We start from the raw sequence: 7,303 nt of genomic DNA, 5'->3' as shown, positions 1-7,303 counted from the left end.
ATGGATAGGTAAAACGGTGAATTATACATTTTTGAAAGTGTTTGGATGTGAGGCTTTTATGCACATAGATAGAAGTCTACATTCAAAGCTCGATGCAAAGTCCAGGAAGTGTTTCTTCATTGGCTATGGAGAATGGGACTTTGGGTATCACCTATGGAATCTTGAAGATGGTAAAGTATTTAGAGTAAGGATGTAATTTTCACAACGAACAAAATATGTACAAAAAATACTTGGAAAGAAAATAAACAAAAAGTACAGGTGATGAGTACATGGAGTTTGAGGACAATGAAGACTCAAGGAGTACAAGCGGTGACAACTTGCAACAACGTCAACCAAATGAGGAACCTAAACCAATGCCCCAAAGATCTATGAGAATAAGTAGACCTCAAAAGAGGTTCATTCCTTCCTTCAACCATCTCTTGATCTCAAATTTTAGAGAGCTAGAGTCATTTGAAGAAGCCATGCAACACGCATCCAAAGAAGAAGGGACAAGGAGTATGCAAGTAGAGATGGACTCATTGCATTGCAACCAAACATGGGAATTGGTTGATTTACCTAAATGTAAGTGGATATTGTAAAACAAATGAGAGGACAAGCTGAAGGAAGAGAAGGCGTGAAGAAGATGTACAAGTCCAGGCTTGTGGTTGGTAAAGGGGTTTTCTCAAAAGAAAGATATTGACTTCAATGAAATATTTTCTCATGTTGTAAAATGAATTCCATTAGGATTTTCTTAAGCCTTGTGGCTGCTCATGACTTAAATCTTGAGAAAATGGACGTAAACACGACATTTCCTCAGCGACTTGGAGGAGGATATTTACATGCTTCAACCAAAGGGGTATGAAGAAAAGGGTAAGGAAAAAATGGTTTACTGGTTAAAGAAGAGTTTGTATGGTCTAAAGCAAGCACCAAGATAGTGGTACTTGAAGTTTGACCTATGGATGTTGGATCATGAATTCAGAAGATGCAAATCAAATCACTATGTGTACATGAAGAATTTGGGGGATGGAAAATTTATTATCCTAATGTTGTGTGTTGATGACATGCTGATTATCCTAATGTTGTGTGTTGATGACATGCTGATTTCAAGTGCTAACATGCAAGATATCAGAGACTTGAAAGAAATCTTTTTCAATGAAATATTTAGGTGCTGCAAAGCGGATACTTGGTATGAAGATATCAAGGGACAGGGAGAAGAAGACATTAAAGCAATCTCAAGAGGATTACATCAAAAAGGTTATAGAAAGGTTTGCAATGCAAAATGCAAAGTCGGTTTCTACACCTTTCACTAGTCACTTTAAACTAACCAAAAGGACATGTGTCCAACAACACAAGAGGAAATAGTCTATATGTCTAAAGCTCCATATGCTGCAGTGGTAGGTTCTCTAATGTATGATATGGTCTAAACAAGGCCAAATATTGCACATACAATGGGATTGTGAGTAGGTTCATGGCGTTGGTAAGCTATGAAGTGGATACTTCGGTATCTAAAGGGAACAAAAACAAATGCTTTGTATTTTGGAGGCACTAACACTTTCTAAAGGGAATATCTAAGTGGATACTTAAGTACCTAAACGGAACAACAACGAATGATTTGTGTTTTGGAGGCACTGACACTTTCTTGCAAGGGTATGTTGATGTAGATATGGCAGTGACAAAGATATTCGAAGGAGCACTACTGGCTATGTCTTCATAATTGTTACTCTCACATGGTTACAATCAATTGGGCTAGATTGAAGCCCACAATTCCAGCAGTTTGACTACCATCTTGTTATAGGTATCTTGGGATGTGGGGAGTGCAAACACTTTGTCTTTTGACAAATGCCAAGCTTTCCAATCTGGCTCTAACCCGGTCACAAGTGTAGGTCTGGAGGACACAGCTTCCAAGATTCTATTGACCAGAAGTCTTTTGTATAGACTCAGATTATGCTAATTTTTTTATCATCCCACATATGTGAAAGTTTGGAGATCCCTTCATTACTCACATTTCACGCAACTTCCCTCCAAAGAGGGTTCAAGTATTCCCTTCCACGCTTGGGGAGCCACAAGGACCAGTGTAGAATGGAGAACCTAAAGTATCTGACAATCTCCTCCCATCCCAAAGTCGAAGTTGCTTTATTGACACATGGAAGGAGGCTATGTGTTCCCCTACATAAGTCCATTCTTAAACAAGATAGAAGGTAATGAACGTTTGCAAACATTTAGAGTTCCATGTGCAAGATCTATCATGTGGTCCATGATTGCTCCCAATAGTTACAACACACTCTCTAAGGCCAATTATGTGGGCAAAAAAGTACTTCTAACTTGTTCTTACTTCTCAAGTACAAACTTAGACAAGTACACGATCCAAACTTGCTTTGGGTGCTACTTGGAATGGGGGCAGATGCTAAAACAACTCATAAGTGAAACTTGAATACATTTGTTTGGGAAAGTTTTGCAAGGCACATGACAACAAGAACATGGTGGATACCCTTCGGACATTTATCAATGTACTGACTCCAGACAGGGTATGGAACAACGCATGGTAAGCAAGCTCAACCTCAAATGGTCTTTATCATGGACATCAAAGCAGTGTAGTTATAGGTTCAAACGCATTTGGGCATACCCTCTCAACATCAAACCCAACTGTCTAATGTGGCTGGTTCTTTATCAAGGCATATGGTCTGGTGCTAAAATTAAGAAATTGGGAATCTGAGATGGGTATGTCCAAGGTGTAAGAGTTCAAAAGAGACCCTTTCTCATCTTTTTATTCATTGTCCTTGTAACCATAAGTTTTTTATGGAACTTAAAAGGGTGTTCTGTGTTTATCCACGCTTCACTAGAGATCTATCCTGCTTGACCAGTGTAGCTTTAGTGATATCCCTCTCTGGACTTGCATCAGAGGTGTTTTTCTCTTTTACATCTGAAGAGAAAGGAATAATGCTCTCTGTGGCCAACCTTTCTCCTGCTCTAGGACACCTTTGTCTCTCAATCTTAAGGGAGCTATGAAGGAAATTCTAAGTCGTGTCTCACACGCCCCAAGCTTGGATGTCAAAAGTCCCAAAAAGCTCTCAGAGGGCAGCGATGTCGAGATGTTATATTGTCTTTTTATGACTCCTCTAGAACACTTATCATTTTTTATTACCTAATTGAGATGCTATAATTTGGATTCCCCTTTCCTTCCCAAGGGGCTCTTTGTATCTCTCTCCCGTTTTTAATACTTCTGTCTCTTCAAAAAAAAAAAAATGGTGGATTTGATGAGGACACTCTATAAGTCATCTTGCAATAGAAATTTTAATAAAAATCATAGTTTGAAAACACCGACTTCCTGAACGTGCAAATAGGCTTCAAATTCAAACTAATGAAAGAGAGCCGCTCTCTTACCAAAAATAGGCTCATGCCTTTAGGTTCAAAAGGAGATTCTTCCTAGACCTAGTGGGCCCAATTTTGAGCCTTGGAAGTTGGTACTCATAACATCCTTATATTTCCTCACCCTTGAGTTTAGGTGGCATGCTTTTGTGGATTGTTTGCATTGTACGTGTATACAAGACACATGCCACTCATTTACCAATGTCCTAGAATGCTTTCAAGCACCACCAATTATTGCATGTGAGAGGCATTTTACTCTTTTTTTTGGCTCATTTTTCAAGGATTAAAATGCTAGATGTCCTTCAACAAAAGAGCAATTAGAATTACCAAAAAATTATGTAAAATCACTGAATTTCTATGGGCAAGGTTGCCCGTCAAAAACCGCACGTGTTTTCACCTTTTTGCGCATCATTTTACGAGGACATTTTCAAGTACCACAAAAAAAATAACAAATATTAAACTTTTTTTAATGTGCGATAGGCGAAAAACGACAGAGGTTAGTTGCCACTTGGCAAAAAGGCAATGGCTCCTTACTCCAGAGGAGGGTGAGCATGAGCTATTGTGAAGGGTGGGTCAATAAGCATCATGGCATGCTTGTGATTCACTAGAGGAAGAAAAGAAAGAAGAGGTTGGTAGGTTGCCCAAATCCAAGGTCACATCTATGCTCACCACTTCCTTTGATATATACTATAGATTCTTAAGTGGCTTTGGTGTGTAGAAAATGACACACCACCCATTTTAAAACTTCAAGTATTTACACAACACCCATGTTCCTTTTCATGTTTTTTAGCCATGCTTGTCTTGAGACATTGCCATCTTGCCCACCACTCTTGCATCTCTATTCCCAAAATAGGATATCCCCAATACTAAATAAAAAGAAAGAAAATTTCTATTTAATAAACTTCTTTTTATTAAATGTCTTGTTAATTAATTAGATGAGTTCCATCACCTTTGTGTGTGTGTGTGTGTGTTTTTTTTTTTTCCTTTTCTTTTATGAGCTTCCAACAAAAGAAAGATCAAACTTGAAGTTTAGAGCTTCTTTTGAATAAACTTATGATAGTCCAATCATTACACCATAAATTTATCATTTCACTTTTTTTTTTTGGTTGCATTTGTTTTATCTTAATTCGAAAAAACAAATAAGAAAAATATTTTTTGCCTTTCGTTTTGATTAAATGTTTCTTATACATGTCATTGGAGACCACCAAAGAAACTTTATCGAATTTTCACTATTGTGCCCATTTTTAATGGATGATTTTGTGAGATGCTTTGCAAAAAATACACTAAATTACAAAAGAAACTCAGTATCTATAGGAAAATTAAAGGATAAGTGTGCCCGTCACGATGAAAATTGTAATTAGGATGGAAATTGATTTTACTTGGGAGTTGAACACAAGTTTCGACATCGGCACAATGTCAGACATTCGAAATTTTATTATTTTTTACTGTGATTAGACCTTTCTTTCATGTGAACAGTTGCAAGTTTTTTTAGGTTTTAGTTTGCCAATGGGTCCTTTCATTTCACATTGTTCCAAAGGTACATGACTTGATTTTCTTGAATGTTTTAGAATGCAAACGTGAGCCTTCACCTTGTTTTCAATACGTACATGTATGAACTTAAAGCTTGCTCTAAAACTAGAAAAGAGGAAAGATGAAGTAGCACCACATATGTGCTAGAAATTAAAAGGTTCCTTTTCAACAAGTAGAGGTCCATTTGGAGGTACATTGTGATTGTTGAAATAAGGCTCTTCGAGTGTGTGTGTGTGTGTGTGTGTGTGTGTGTGAGAGAGAGAGAGAGAGAGAGAGAGAGAGTTCAGGAAAGGATTGGCTCAGCTTAGCCTTGAGTTGGTTGAAAATCAAGACTAGCCGGTTGCAAAGCATGGTTAAGCGAAGAGAAACCGATGAAATATATGAGAAAATAGCTTTAAAATCCTACACATTTCAAAAAAATTGCTAGTATTTTCGGTTTGCTTCTTTACGAGGAGGAAACTCGACCGCTTAGTAAAAGAGACTTTCCCGAACACTAGCACTGCCATCCTATGTGTGTGTGTGTGTGTGTGTGTGTGTGTGTGTGTGTGTGTGTGTGTGTGTGAGAGAGAGAGAGAGAGAGAGAGAGAGAGAGAGAGAGAGAGAATGGCAAGTCTCTTATCAATCTACACATGAATTGGATAAGGAATTGTGAAAAGAAGGTAAAACGAGTCTCAATCAATTTAGCTGAAGTCTTTTGTTAGAATTTGTTCTCATTCATTGCCATGGGTCCTCTTAGGAAGGACAAGGTACAAGCACTAGTTCTCCTATGAAGTGCACATTTCAACCACAATAGGTTCTAAAGGAACTTTTAATGATATTGAGTATTTTTAAAAAACCCAAAGTTTAAACTACCTAACCATGATGCTAACCAACAAAATACACATATTTTAGGGATAGCAACAAACTATACCCTCTCTAGAGTGCATTCAAGACAAGAATTATGGTCTTTCAGCATGCATAGCGACAACAACGAGGTCCGAGAGGCAATACACCCGAAGGTCAAGCATCACAAAATTGCAATTCGAGAGTTGACACAAGAGTTCAGACGTACCGTCTTCGGTTGAGCTACCATTCGTTAATATTGGATAAGAAAGGTCAGTAAGCATAATGTGGTATTGCCACATGTGTAATTTCCTCGATTACAAGAGGTAGATGGTCAAATGGCTATCAAACAACAGAGTACAATACTCTCTCTCTCTCTCTCTCTCTCTCTCTCTCTCTCTCACACACACACACACACACACACACACACACACACAAAGACAAACAAAATAATGCAACATATATACACACATCTACTCCCTCCAAAAAGATGGGCCACTATGGCATCCCAAAGATGGTAAAAAAGGGACTCTTACAATCAAAAGGCCATGATGTATCTTGAAAATGTAGAGATGTAAGCACCTCACGTTGGGAACAAAGCTATGTAAGGAATGACTATAAACAAGGAGTAGGTAGCCAAAACGAGTTTTTTGCAAACCATTAATTAATTAGTTTGTGTTTTTGTGTGGTGGGGGGGGGGGGGGGGGGGGGGGGGGGAGGGAGGAAGAAAGGAAGGAAGGAAAAGGGCAACCATTGGGGATAAGACTTTTGGAGATATTGACTATAACTAGAGACAAAAAAATCCTATTCTTTTGCGTTACAAAAAGATTTGACAATATGGTGGAAGTACACTTTAGTATTATTTTCCTTTGAGAACAATAGTGATAAACAAGAATGGAGAATTCTTAATGTATTTACAAACATGGTGCTTCGACATCCCATAATTTAGGTGCATGTTTAGTACGTCGATGAGAATAAAGTTGGGGAAGATGAGTAAAGCAAAGCATTGGGATTTGAGAATATAGTGAGATTGCAATGTGCATGATGGTGTTGTTTAGATTGAATATGATAAAGATGCTATAGCTAGCTTACGTAATGCCGATCGGATCGGATTCGTGTCATCTCACGCCCCCAATGTTCTAGAAAAAGGGTATCTCGACTTACATCGGTGCTCCAAATCCGACAACGCCTATTGAGAGCGGGGGTTGAAAGGAACAATCTTGCCTAAAATTCAAGAAAGTAGTCCAAATGTTAAAATTTAGCTTACCTTTCTATAATTTTCTTTTCCAACAATCTTTGAAAGGAATTGTGCATGATGAGAAAGATGATTTTTGGGCGAGACCGATACACGAATATGGCAAATGGTATAGATGACAGCTTTCTTGTATTTTTGATGTGGACGATTAGAAAAATGAGCAAAGTGCTCCATAAGAACCGCCCATGTCCTCTACAAAGGCAAGAGCAGATACAATATATGTACAAGGTACACAATGATGTGTCAATCCCGTTGCACCTGCGAGGGGTTGAGCCCGTAACGTTAGGGCAAATACAACCCCCCCCCCCCCCCCCCCCCCCCCCCCCCCAATTGGACAGACCAGGGATGATG

The sequence above is a fragment of the Adiantum capillus-veneris genome, chromosome 5 (assembly GCF_014529385.1).
Source record: "Adiantum capillus-veneris isolate H3 chromosome 5, ASM1452938v2, whole genome shotgun sequence".
Taxonomy (NCBI): domain Eukaryota; kingdom Viridiplantae; phylum Streptophyta; class Polypodiopsida; order Polypodiales; family Pteridaceae; genus Adiantum; species Adiantum capillus-veneris.
Note: the sequence above shows the minus strand (reverse complement) of the source record.